The sequence below is a fragment of the Mustela putorius genome, unplaced genomic scaffold, assembly GCF_011764305.1.
Source record: "Mustela putorius furo isolate JIRA1106 unplaced genomic scaffold, ASM1176430v1.1 tig00003854_pilon_pilon_pilon, whole genome shotgun sequence".
NCBI classification, from domain to species: Eukaryota; Metazoa; Chordata; class Mammalia; order Carnivora; family Mustelidae; genus Mustela; species Mustela putorius.
In genome coordinates this window covers 126,693-139,714 of record NW_025422006.1, presented here as the reverse complement: position 1 = coordinate 139,714, position 13,022 = coordinate 126,693, and the positions used below count along the sequence as shown (strand labels likewise).

Below are 13,022 nucleotides of genomic sequence, written 5' to 3'. Positions count from 1 at the left end.
CCAAACAGACATACACCTTCAACCCCCAAAAAATTACAGCCATGGTCTTGAATACAAAAATGTACTCCCAACCATCCCCCAATAATCAAACGCTAAATACGCACATCCTCATATCTTAAAAAATCCACTCAGCCCTGTATCACTCCCCATTGAAATCACACAAACCTTCCAACAATAACTGAATACATTAAAACCAAACTCACATACTTAATATTAAACACAATCCCATAATCCTAAATATATACCACATATAGTCAGAACTGTTAACGTCCACTTACGTGCAATGCCTCCAAAACTCAACACACAAATACCATCCAATAGATACACATGGGGTTTCCTACTTTCTCCTAAATACTCCTCAAAAGAATGACTTCACCACCCCAATACAAACATATACCTGTCTCCCTCTTGATATCCTATAAACGGCATCTGTCTATACCCCCCAATTACAGACACATAACTCACAACACCCCACTACACTGACAAGCTGAAGCTCCCAAAGCCCTCTACTCCCTAAATTCTTACCCTGACTAAATAAGTATACACACAGCCCTGATAGTGCAAATACACATAAAACCAACACACAAAGCATTAACACATAACATTAGGTCTTCTCCAATGCACAGACACATATTCACCATAGTTTCAAAATGCACAGACACACACACTATGCCACACCAACTATATACTCACGGCTCTCACTGCCCCCCAAATCGTCCATACACAGTTGATACCCATCTTTAAAATTATCCTGAACTATCCACCCCCCAAAATACACCCATAGGTTCCCCCCATACCGATATGTCCGGATCCAGGTTTTCTCCCCAACCTCCTTCTAAACACAACACACACACACACACACACACACACACACACACACACACACACAACAATCCCTCCAATTCCTGTCCCTACCCAAGGTATCCAGAAAAAAATAAGTACTCATCAGATCTTCTTAAACCTGAATATACAGGGGCGCCTGGGTGGGTCAGTGGGTTGAAGCCTTTGCCTTCGGCTCAGGTCATGATCTCGGGGTCCTGAGATCCAGCCCCGCATCGGGCTCTCTGCTTAGTGGGGAGCCTGTTTCCTCCTCTCTCTCTACCTGCCTCTCTGCCTACTTGTGATCTCTCTCTGTCAAATAAATAAATAAAATCTAAAAAACAAACAAACAAAACCCTGAATATACAGAGCCAGTCCCTCAAACCTCTTAAAATACACAAGAACTCTTCCAAATTCATCACACTTCAAGAACCCCTACATAAATACCCGCATGTGCAACCTTTAATGCCCCAAATATACATGCACCCAGAACATAAGCAATCCCCAACCCTCAAATATATGTATTAGATTCCTCAATAAACACTCTGAATTTACACACACCACAGCCCACCCTGTGCTATGGACACTCTATACACCCACACCAACTTCCTACCAGCACTGAGAACATTCAGAGGCACTCACACAATGACAGTGTGTACACAGCGTGTACACAAGCACACACTTGTACCCAGAGCTCCAACCTCATGATGAGAGAACAGCTCTTCTGAGGGGCTGCCAGCACATTCTACAGCATGACAACCTGCTCACACCCAGTCTGGACAGTTCCATAAAGACCTGAGCTCAGAATTCCCACCCCAAGCTCCCACTCTACTTTTCCTAGGGCACCTTTACAGGTAACCACTAAAGACGGGAGACCACGAAAATTTAGGGACCTCCTCCCCAACCACCTGTAAGTTCTCAGTGCTTGCTACCCTGCTCTCTATGTCCTGCTGGCTGGGACCTGAGACAGAGAACTGCCCTTCCATTGCACACACCCCATTACTGGGATCTGTGAGTAAATGCTGTGACTCCATGTCCTTTGGAGGGGCTGAACTGAAACTGTGCCTTCACTTCCCCAAAGTGGGAGTGCAGGTGCTGAGGGAGCTCCCTCCTTCAGCAAATCATACCCCGCAGGTTCTCAATACAGTGTACCAGGCTCGGGACCCCCCCCACATACCTCCAAACCATATACAAGGGCCATCCCCACCTCCCCAGACACAAGCACACCCCTCCATGCTCCCTGACTTGACCCACACAAACACTCACGACCCCAAGACGTATATACACAATTCCCTCCACCTTGAAGACACTCACACACTCAGAATCTATGTAAAGAAATTGCTAAAAGCTCTAACAGGCAGGAGTCTGATGACAATGGCATGCGTCTCGGGTGGACAAGAGCACCTTTGGGAGACAGCGTCAGCCCCCTGCTCCCTCAGGGATGGCGGCAACTACAGAGAATAGCCTTGCCCGGGGGCATCCTGTTTCCAGGAAGGCATTCGTCTCACGGGCTGATGAAGGCCTGGCCGATTTCTTCCAACGGCGACAGCTCTGAGAGACCGCATAGCTCCTCAGCTCCAGGAGGAGAAGCAGAGGCTGTTCCGGAGTCTGCCGAAAGACCACTGTGCCCAGTTCTTCCTGTTTCTACCCTCACAGGTGCTGTTTAGTAAATACCTTGTTTCCTAAACTCTGTGTCTGCTTCTGTGTTCCAAACTATGACACTCACACACCCATGACAATTATCAAGCATCAAGGAACACAACAAAGACCCCTCTCCTGGCTCTTACATTCCAGGGAAGAAAAGAGATAATAAACATATGGTCATCACACGGACTTGGATGCATGCCTGTGCACAGTCAGGACTGTGACAAAGGACTCTTGATCTCTTGGGACGAAGTGGGGGAAGGTGCAAAAAGATTTGTAAGTCAGGACAGGTTTCTTGCTCGAAGCAGGAGAAAGCTGCAGGAAGGACGCAGACCACTGGCCCCCAAGCTAGAATTCTCCCAGCACCCCCAACTACCAGCAGCCGCAGGAGCAGAGTCTGGCTGAGGGTGGAAGAATTTACCTCCCGACGTGCTCCCACCCCCTCGCCCCGCAGAGTCAAAGCCTGCCTCCAGCCTCGGCCTGAGTCCCATCTTCTCCCTCCTCTGTTCCTAGTATCCCACTGACCCTGCTCTGCTTGTCCTGGGCTCTGTCGGTTGTAAGCCTCCTCTCTTGGGCCCTAGCAGACATCAGAACAGGGTCCTCTGTGTGGAGAAAGGGGAGCACTCTTACACTGTTGGTAGGAATGCAAACTGGTACAACCACTCTGGAAAACGGTATGGAGGTTCCTCGAGATGTTAAAAACAGAGCTACCCCAAAGATACCGAGGTCGTAGAGAAGAAGGGGCACATACACCCCAATGTTCATAGCGGCAATGTCCACAATAGCCAAACTGTGGGAGGAGCTGAGATGTTCTTCAACAGATGAATGGAAAAAGAAGATATGTTTCATATATACAACGGAGTATTACGCAGCCACTTAACACACCAATGCGCATGGAACTGGAGGGTATTCTGCTAAGTGAAATAGGTCAATCAGAGAAACACAATTATTGTAAGGTTTCACTCAAAGGGGAACGAACATAAGGAATCGTGCAGAGGACAATAGGGGTGAGGGGGGACTGAACGAGAAGAAATCATTGAGGGAGACAAACCTTATGAGACTCCTGACTCTGGGAAACAAACTGAGGGCTGTGGAGAGGGAGGTGGGTGGAGGGCTGGGGTTACTGGGTGATGGGAACTGAAGAGGGCACGTGGCACAGTGAGCACCAGGTGTTGTTATATACAGCTGACGAATCACTGAACGTTGTATCAAAAGCTAATGATGTATGATGTGTTGGCTAACTGAATTTAAATCACAAAATTAAAAAATAAAGAACAGTGTCCTTTGTAGGAACAGTTCCCTAGTGGCCACAGAGCCACCTTTTGGGTCTCCTCAGATCCACTCTTGTGTTGCTGCATGCCCCAGGGCGGTTGAGAGGGTTCAGGACCTCTTTCCCCAACAACTTCTGAGAAGTAGAGCAAGTTGGAGCTTCTAATGGCCTGGCCAAAGGGGCCACTCAGTACGAATCCTGAGGACTCAGGATTCCTTCTGTCCATGGAGATACGGGGGAACACATGTGTATCTGCCCCATGATACACACTCAGAACAACCAGCTCTGACTAGCCTCGCCATTCCAGCAATTCCCATTCATTCCATTGAGTGGGGGGTGTTCAGTGCTGGTTCAATACCACAATATTCCTATTTCTCTCCCTTAGATCTCAGAGTCTACATCTTCCATCTCACAGACAAGGCACATTAAGCCCAAGAACGTATACCTTGTACATATATTGCATTCTCTTCAGAATACTCTTTAACGTAGAAAAGCAGGCAGAGCTCCATTCTGCTGACAAAACACAATACAATTAGCATACCCCACCGGCATTTTATTGGGGACAGGTTATGAAGGAGGCAGGGAGAGCTACTAGGAATCCACCCGTACTAAGAAAGTCAGTTCAAGAAGCTGGCGATAGCACCTTCTTTTGGAGGGAGATTCAGGAGACTCACCATAAGGCAGGCCCACAAATGCTGGGTGGGTCCAAGGGAGGTGGGAGGCAGGAGGCAGCTACGTGGCCAGCTGGTGGCCATGCTCATCACGTGGCTGGTGGGTTTGCAGCTCCACCTGGACAGAGGAAAGAGCATCAGGTTTTCCTCTCAGAGAAACATGAAGCTATGTGCTTCCCAGTGTTAGGAGCATCCTGAACATTCAGAAAAGAAAGGAGAGCATTTCTAAAGGGTTTGGGAACACGAGAGCCATATCCATTCAGAGCAGAACATCCCAGTCCTCCTGGGTCACAGCCCCTAGCTCTTCTTCATGGACAAAGCCTCCCCAGCCCCAGTCTTGTCAGTTCGCTGACCCCTAGGGGTCCTGCCTAGCCCTGAGGACTCAGGTTTCCACTGAGATAGGCTGGTTGAGAACTAGTGATTCCCAACACTCCCCATGACTCTGGGCAAGTGGTTCTGCAGGCTTTCACCTCCTGGACCCATGTAGAGGCTGTTCTTGCCTACCAGCCATGCTCCAGAAGAGACAAGGATGCCTGCAGCTTACCTAGGGGATTTACAAGGGGCTGTCTGGGAGAGCACGCTCTCTTGACCTCCTCTCCAGGAATCCCCACAATGTTCTGAATGTTGCCTGTCACAGCAACAACCCATTTACGAAGGCTCTGCTCTGCACAGCCATGTCTACCAGGGCCATCCATCTTGGGATGCCCTGATGCAAGGACCACAAATCCTGAAGGAGTGTCCACCTGCCTAACATATAAACACCCCTGAACCTACCTGCACGAAAAACTGGAAATCACCAAACATATAGGGATCCTTTGGCCCTAAAGAATGGGCCAACCCGATTAGGAGTAATGCAGCGGTTCAGAATGACAAGGGTCAAGGCACACATACAAGGGCCCAAAGCTCTGGATGCCCCCACTCACACACATCCCAATGATGCCTGCTTCACACACAGACACCGGGGTGTGCTGGTCAATACTTCATAAAACGCTCTCAGAGGAAGGTGGGAAAGGCTTCTGTTTGTGGTTTTTACCTGGCATAAATATTCCCGGCATGACTAATTTCAAGCTACCTACCTAAAGTCATTAAACACAGAACTAGGAAAAGAGATGCACCACTGACCATCCCAAGTTAGTACGAGCCAGTTCCAGTGCACCATATCCCCTCTCACAGAAGTATGTGCACACAATCCACTATACGCCAAGTAGGGAATCAACTCCCACCCCAGATACATACACAAAACACTATGTATATCTGTGCATATGTGCATATATATACAAATATACATACGCGAATACACATAGATCTCCTAACACACACACACACACACACACACATTTCTATCCTCATCCTGAATTACAGAAACCACCTTCTACTACCTACTACCAAACACATTCAGACACAGAGTAGTACTACCCAAAGAAACACACACCGAATACTCCTAACTTCAAACCTTACGAACAAACTTGATGATTCATGCAGTTGGTGCTGGATATATCCAAAATCCAGTAGATATACACAAACCAATATGTGTGTGTGTGTGTGCATATACAAACATCCCTCACAATGCATACATGAAACAACTTCCAAATCCCAAACTATCTGTAGTGAGTAGCAGCCAGCTTTCACACCTGCAAATACTAAAAATCAAATCCCAGACCTCTAATACAGAGAAACACAATTCTCCAACTCCCCTGTATGAACACTGAGCCCCATCTCCCATCAGATACATACATGCTCACTTTCCAAAATGCACAAGCTTAATGGCCCCCCACTGAAAAAGACAAACAGACGGCCCCAGCAAAAATTCCTCCGAATAACCATGGTCCCTGAATACACACACAGCTCTCCACAAGCCCGAAATACACCTAAAATAACCCAGTATACTACGACTATGCAAATTTATCACCCACACCGTTTCACACACGTATGCCACACCACCTCTGCATACATAACCTCACAGTCCCAGATGCTCATACACAATCAACTCTTCCATCTCGCACCATCGTCATACAAAACCCGTATCACACCTATAAACCCCCCACCAGTGCCATAAAACAATTCACAGGTCTGGCCTCAACACACCGATCCGAACAGGACATGCGCCAGTCAGAGAAAGATACACAGAACCATTCGACGTGCGCGGACGCACCACTGATCCTCCTGCGATGCCGGAATAGAAAACCCAGCGCGCCTACCTGAACCCACACACACTTTTCCAACCTGCCCTACCCACGTGCACACACGCTCTCAATCTGCTCGGACTCCCACGGATCCCCCAGTCGTGCGGGGAAATCACACTTACCACATTCCACTCAACCCCGAATGACACACCCCTAAGCAGCAGCTCCTTGACTTCGGATGGACCCTGACCTCTCCACGCCCTCCTGACCGCGCTCAGCGCGCTCTCACACACACGAGCTGCACCGCCCCTTGTTCACAAGCCACACGGCAGCACACACCTGCCACTCGGACTAACGAGCCCCTCCAAGCCCCACCTGCGCTCCCCTCCGGCCCCGCCGTCGCCCCTGGAACCACTACGGCTCCGCACCCCGGACCCGGCCCCAGGGACGACGCCAGCCGGCAGCTGAGGGGAGCCCACGAGCCGCCCAGGACCGCAGACCCGTCGGCCCCGGAACCTGAGACCCACAAGCCCGTACCCCGAACACAGACGCCGGGCACCCAAAAACAGACCCCGCACCCGTGGGCCTCTCGAGACCCCAGACTCCAGAGCGCGACCCCAATCTTAGACCCTCTGAAAGCTAGACCCTCGAGGGCGGACCAAACGCTCAGACCCTCCATAGCCTACTCCCCAGACCCCAGAGACCGGAGCACTGACCCCAAACACGCGGGCCGCCCGGGACGCCAGTCACCCAACGCGGAGCCCAGACCCGCGGCCCCAAAAACCCAGAGACCGCCCTCACCCCTACAAGGTCAGGGTGCAAAGAGCCCGCCCGAGGGTCTGCGCGACGCACCTCAGCATGCCGCGAGGCTCAGACACGGGTCGGCCGGGACTCCGGTCCCCGCGGGCCACTCCTCAAGGGCGCACACAAGGCGAAGCAGGAACACCACGGACCGCGGGCCGCCAGCCCTGCACGCCCGGGAGCGCGCGCCCGCATCAAGCCCAGCTCGCGCCAGCACCAGGTGGCCACGCGCGGCCCCGCCCCCGGCCGCAGGACCGTTAGCGACCCCGCCCCCGAGCCCGCGCAGGCGCGCCTTCTCCCGCGGGCAGCCTCAACGGAAGCTGGGAGCCGTTGCGGAGGAGGGTCCGGGAGACGTGCAGCCCCGCCCCCTCGGGAGGGGTGCGCGTGCGCGTGCGCGTGCGCGCGACGACGTGGGTCTGCGCCTGCGTGGGCGCGCGCGGGGCGAGCCCAACCCGGCCCGAGAGCCCTGCAGGAGAGGCTGGAAGCAATGGGTCCCGGAGCCGCGGGCTGCACGGGGACGACTGCCGTCCCGCACTCCTTGTGGTGCTCCTGCCTTCAAGCCAGCGCGTGGGAAGTGAGCGCTCACGGCCCTGACGTCGCAGACGTGCACTCCTGGCCTCGGACGCGACCTTGCGAACCACCTGGGACAGGGGCCTCCGAAGCCCGAGGGCCCCGCGGCCGACCAGCTCCGTCCGGACTGCGCATCTGCTGCTCTTTCCCGCCTTTTCTGCGCCCTCCGCGCCCGCCGGGAGCCCCTGCGCCCCGCAAGGTTCCATGGAAGCACAGTTCTGGCGGAGAACTCAGACCCGGGGAACACTCGGCGCCATCCTCCCCGACTCCATCCGCAGACTGTCCCCCGGGCACAGCCTGTCCACAGCACGTTTCCTGGCGGCGCTGCTCAGTGCCTGGGAGCGTCCGCACAGCTTGCCTCGCAAGGCGCGTCTTCCGCCGTGGGTCACCGCGCCTGGTGCAGGGGATGGAGCGGGCGGCATGGCCGCAGCTCGGCTCTGGCTCCCTCCTCTTCTGGAATATCCGAGAACTTCAGTGCGCGTGGGAAAAGGGGCGACGGACTGCCCTGACCTTGTGACATTTTTGGAAGAAGCTTCAATCACCCCATCTCCTTCCAGTCCGTGGCCAGGGGAGGGCTGTTTCCGCCGACCCGGGAGCCCTGTCCAGAGACGGCTGGCTCTCAGCAGTCCCTGCGGGCAGGCTCAGAGACCAGCCCGCCAAGGCTTTCTGGTGCCGCCTGCCACGACCCGTCTTCCCAAACTGCCTTTGGGCGAATTTGATTCCATCTGCTCCTGGGCTGTAGGATTTGGAAGCGGTACAGATATGGTTGCAGCATTGAGATGCTTTTCCCACAGTGCCAGGTTTGAATCAGTGGCCCCGAGAAGGCTCCTTCAGATCCTACATCTGAGCCAGGAGCGAGAACCTTGTGACTTTGGAGTCAACTTTCCTTCGCGGGGCGTGCGGCCAGGCAAGGAACTGTTTCAGCGCCTTCACCAAAAAGAGTTCCTGTTCAGAGAGTGCAGCCACGGTTCTAAAGCTCCCTTTCCTTCCCCAGCACCCTGCTGTCCTAGGAACTCTGCCGTCCTGGCGGTGGGAATGGGGCTTGTCTCCCTAGCGAGACGTCTGGCTTCGGCCTCTGAAGTTCTCAGCCCTCATCACCCTTGGCCCATTTCCTAAGAGCCCTCTCTTCTCACAAAGAAAACACCAATGCTCCTTGGCATCATGGTGTTCCCAGTAAACTGACATTGACATGAAACCTGAAGAGGAGTCCGTGAGATTTTAAAGGGGGTGCTGCCATGACTCCCACGTGCATGGGGCCACATTCAGTGTGAGCCTGGATTCCAAAGAACGAGCGTCTGCGGTTTGCATGCCCATTGCAGGGCTTCCAGGCTCAGAGTGGCCGGCCAGCCCTTAGAGGAAGCTGGTTGTGTGAGTGGGAAATGGATAGGAGTGGATACCCCAGGAGGCTTGGTCTCAAGGGGCACATCCCTTTCATGAGTAGTGACTGCAACGGCTCAAAAAACCAGGGCTATCGGGTCTTTCTATGCCCCTTTGCTATAAGAAAGGGGAAGATCTCCTATGCCTTCTTCCTGTCCTCACCCCCACTAAGCCTGGACACTCACTGATATATGATGGCTCTTCCAAATTCCAAATCCTTCCAAGAGCCTGCAGACACTCTGTGGGTGTGTGTGTGGGTGTGTGTGTGTGTGTGTACACACAAAAATGAGCTTTGCAGTGAAGCCAAGATAGCACTCTGGAGTGTTCATATCCAAGATCTTTGTCACACAGGAAAGTGACTAATAATAACTGGATACGTTACACATTTTTGGTAGAGATGTCAGATAAAATGCAGAATCCCACCCAAATGCAAAATTAGGTAAAGGGGGAAAAATCTGCATTAAAGGTATATATCAAGGGGTGCCTGGATGGCTCAGTGGGTTCAAGCATCTGCCTTTGCTTCAGGTCATGATCCCAGGGTCCTGGGATTGAGCCCCGCATCGGGCTCTCTGCTCAGTAGGGAGCCTGCTTCCCCCTCTCTTCATTCTCTACCTCTCTGCCTACTTGTGATCTGTCAAATAAATAAATAAAAAACTTTTTTTTTTTTTTTTTTTTTTTTTGTCGGAGTGAGCACAGGCAGACAGAGTGGCAAACAGAGGCAGAAAGAGAAGCAGGCTTCCTGCTGAGCAAGGAGCCCGGTGCGGGACTTGATCCCAGGATGCTGGGATCATGACCTGAGCCGAAAGCAAGCCGCCTAACCAACTGAGTCACCCAGGCATCCCAATAAATAAATCTTTTTTTTTTTTAATATTTTATTTATTTATTTGACAGAGAGAGATCACAAGTAGACAGAGAGGCAGGCAGAGAGAGAGGAGGAAGCAGGTTCCCCGCTGAACAGAGAGCCCGATGTGGGGCTCCATCCCAGGACACTGAGATCATGACCTGAGCCGAAGGCAGCAGCTTAACACACTGAGCCACCCAGGCGCCCTAAATCTTTTTTTTTTTTTTTATATAAGAAAAGTATATCTCAAATATTTTATGGGACACAATTCTTGGAAACGTCGATTCCATGTTTATCTGTGATTCTAATTTAATTGAGTGTTTATTATTGTTATTTGCTAAAATTGGCCAGCCTTCCTGGATGGGGCCCTTCGAATTTAGGAGGACTGTAGCACTTCTTCTGGGCATCCACCCTCCAGAAAGGAGGAGAGGAGCCGCATTACCAGGACAAGAACAATCACTGTGCATGGCCACACACATTTTGGGACCTGTATCAACGTTCAGCCGGAGAAACGAAGAGCGTACATTTACTTTTTGAGGCACAATGCCATCTCTCCAAAGATCTAAAAGACAAAGGTAACACTGGGTTCCTGGGAGAAAGGGGGCCGGGTTGCCAGGAGGAAGAGGTGGGAGGAAAAGGCGTCCCTGCGCAGTCTACTATGCACAGTGTGACTTTGAACCAAAGGTATTGCTCGTTAGAAAGTTTCCACTAAGGTAGTGAAAGAGGTTAGAAATCCATATCAAACAGCAACACAATACGCCGAGGAACAGGACATCGTGATTTCTGGTCGCGCATGGTAGGGTGCACGAACTCTCTCTGTGAGACACCGGGGCTTTCCAGAGAAAGGGACCCTAGTAAGGCCGGTGCTGCTGGATCTGCTCGGCTCCGAGCTCCGCAGGGCACTGGGCACAGGAGCACCCGAGGCTGGAGAACGAGGTGTGAGCAAACCCACGGGATCTGCTGACACCGAGCTGGTTTGAAACCCTCATTTCCACGTGGCCTTAAGGACCCATGTGCTCATCAGCATATCTGTTCTGGCTTTTGTACAGGAAGTCCAGCCCCTGTTGAATAAGTCAAGAGCCAGTAGGAAGCAGAGCGGGTGGAGGGACACAAAGCGAGGTTGCGGGATACAACATCGAACCAGAGGAGCACTGGGTCACACCGCGATGCGGTGAATCTGGAAAACAGTGTCTGAACTGCCTGGAAAGGCGCTCCCTGATTGTGCTGTCCCTTTATCCTTCGAAAGGAACTTGGGGTTCTGGCCCACCTACCCGAGCCTGACTCTTGGAATGTCTCCCCACCGCCAGCCAGGGCAGGGGCCCTCCGCCCCTCCCCCGCCACAGAATGTCATGAGGTCATGCATTCTCACCCTGTTTAGATTCAAACTTTCCTGGCCTTGGCTTGGGTCTTGAGTGTCTCTCCTGCAGCAGCTCACCGTGTGTGGGCCCCCGGACCTGACTTTTGTCACTGTGGAGGCTGCCAGGCGGCAGCGTCCTCTGCCTGTGCGGATGGCTTTCCAAGGAGGTGAGTCTTTGGCTTGGGTTGGACGTGTCAGGGGCCAGGCCACCCCTGAAGCCCTTGGGATTCAAATGTGACACCGGCCAGGGGCACTTGGGTGGCGTTAGGTAGAGGAAGGGAGCGCACTGGACCCCCAGGGACAGCGACCTGGGGGCTGAGAGGCTGGGAGTCTGCAGAAACCTGCTAGGACGTTGGGCAGGGGCTCCTTGGAGGTGGGTCGGGCCCTGTCGGGGGAAAAACGCCCTGTGTGTGGGGAGAAAGGATGGCGGCAGTCTCGCCGATTCTCTCCGGGGACACACGCCTCCTTGGGCCCGGTGCAGGGAGAGGTGGGAGTGTGTCATGAGGGCGGCACAGGCCGGTCTTAGCCAGAACGCCGTTCCATGGGACTGTGTGCGGCCCAGTGTGCAATGGCGTGTCCTGCCCGAGACCTGGGCCGGTGGTCACTCTGAGCCCACGTGCCCCCAGGCCTCATAGGCCTTGTCTTGGATTCGGCAGGGTCGTGGCACCAGGTGGCCTCAAGGTAGGGTTCGGGCTCTTCAGCTGCTCTGGGTCGCTCCCCTCTTGAGGAATCGCAGTTCCCACCTGCTTCCTCTTGTCCTGTGTTCTGGGCTGCTGTCCCAGGCTGGCCCTGTGTCCAGGGTGTGTGGATGGTTCTGAGACGGGCTTACCGCAGGGTTTGGGGGGAGCTGTCCTGGCAGAGATCCAGGTCAAGTGTTCTTGTTCGCTTGTGCCGGGGCGGGGAGAGTAGAGGGTGGGATTCGCCGGGAGCCTCGAGGACCGGAAGGCTGGCGGGAGAGGGGCCCGAACGGTTCAGACGCTGTCTGTTCACAGGGCCCCTCCAGGTGCCTAGGATGGACCTTGCAGAAGGTCTCCAGCGGCCAGGGAGGCTGCTGAGGCCATTTCCCACAGGTCAGGGTTCCACCCAGACCCGAGTCTTGGGAGGCCGCCCGTGAGGCTGGAGAGTCGTGTGTGGGGGTCCGTGGCTGGTTCTCAGAGGCAGTGCTGGCCCAACGGCCTCTGCTGGGCAGACAGGATGACGTGCTGGGAGGGGCGGGGGCGGGAGGTCCCTGCGGGAGGCCAGAGCATGGAAAAGGACTCTGGGACACTGGCAAACTGCACCTTTTGCTGTGATGCCCCCTCACGCGAAGCCACGGGATTCACTGCTCTGCTCCCGGGGACTAAGGGTGTCCCGGGTCCTCCCTCCCGGCTGCGGATTCTCTGACCCCATCCGGCCCTTTCCTTCTGTCCACAGCATCTGCAGTGCTGGGACGCCATGTGGCCACGGACCCGGGAGCCTCCCTGTCTGCTTTCATGGCACGGCCCTTCCCCCCACCCACTGCCGGCGCCCCCCCACCGGCCACTCTGGGGGCAGCACCCGCCGCCCCCCC

The 13,022-nt window shown here is 53.8% G+C and overlaps 1 long non-coding RNA gene across 2 annotated transcripts; it reads right to left on the bottom strand.

Moving 5' to 3' along the window:
- Positions 1 to 2,002: 2,002 nt before the first annotated feature.
- On the bottom strand, positions 2,003 to 7,935 carry LOC123387511. 2 transcript variants are annotated; one of them, XR_006601941.1, is made up of 3 exons: positions 7,380 to 7,935; positions 4,408 to 4,522; positions 2,003 to 4,243 (listed from the first exon to the last, which is right to left on the bottom strand). It is a non-coding gene; the product is annotated as an uncharacterized LOC123387511 (long non-coding RNA). The 2 variants fall into 2 exon arrangements; XR_006601940.1 differs by lacking the exon at positions 2,003 to 4,243 and having other exon boundaries at positions 4,266 to 4,522.
- Between the last annotated feature and the right edge of the window lie 5,087 nt (positions 7,936 to 13,022).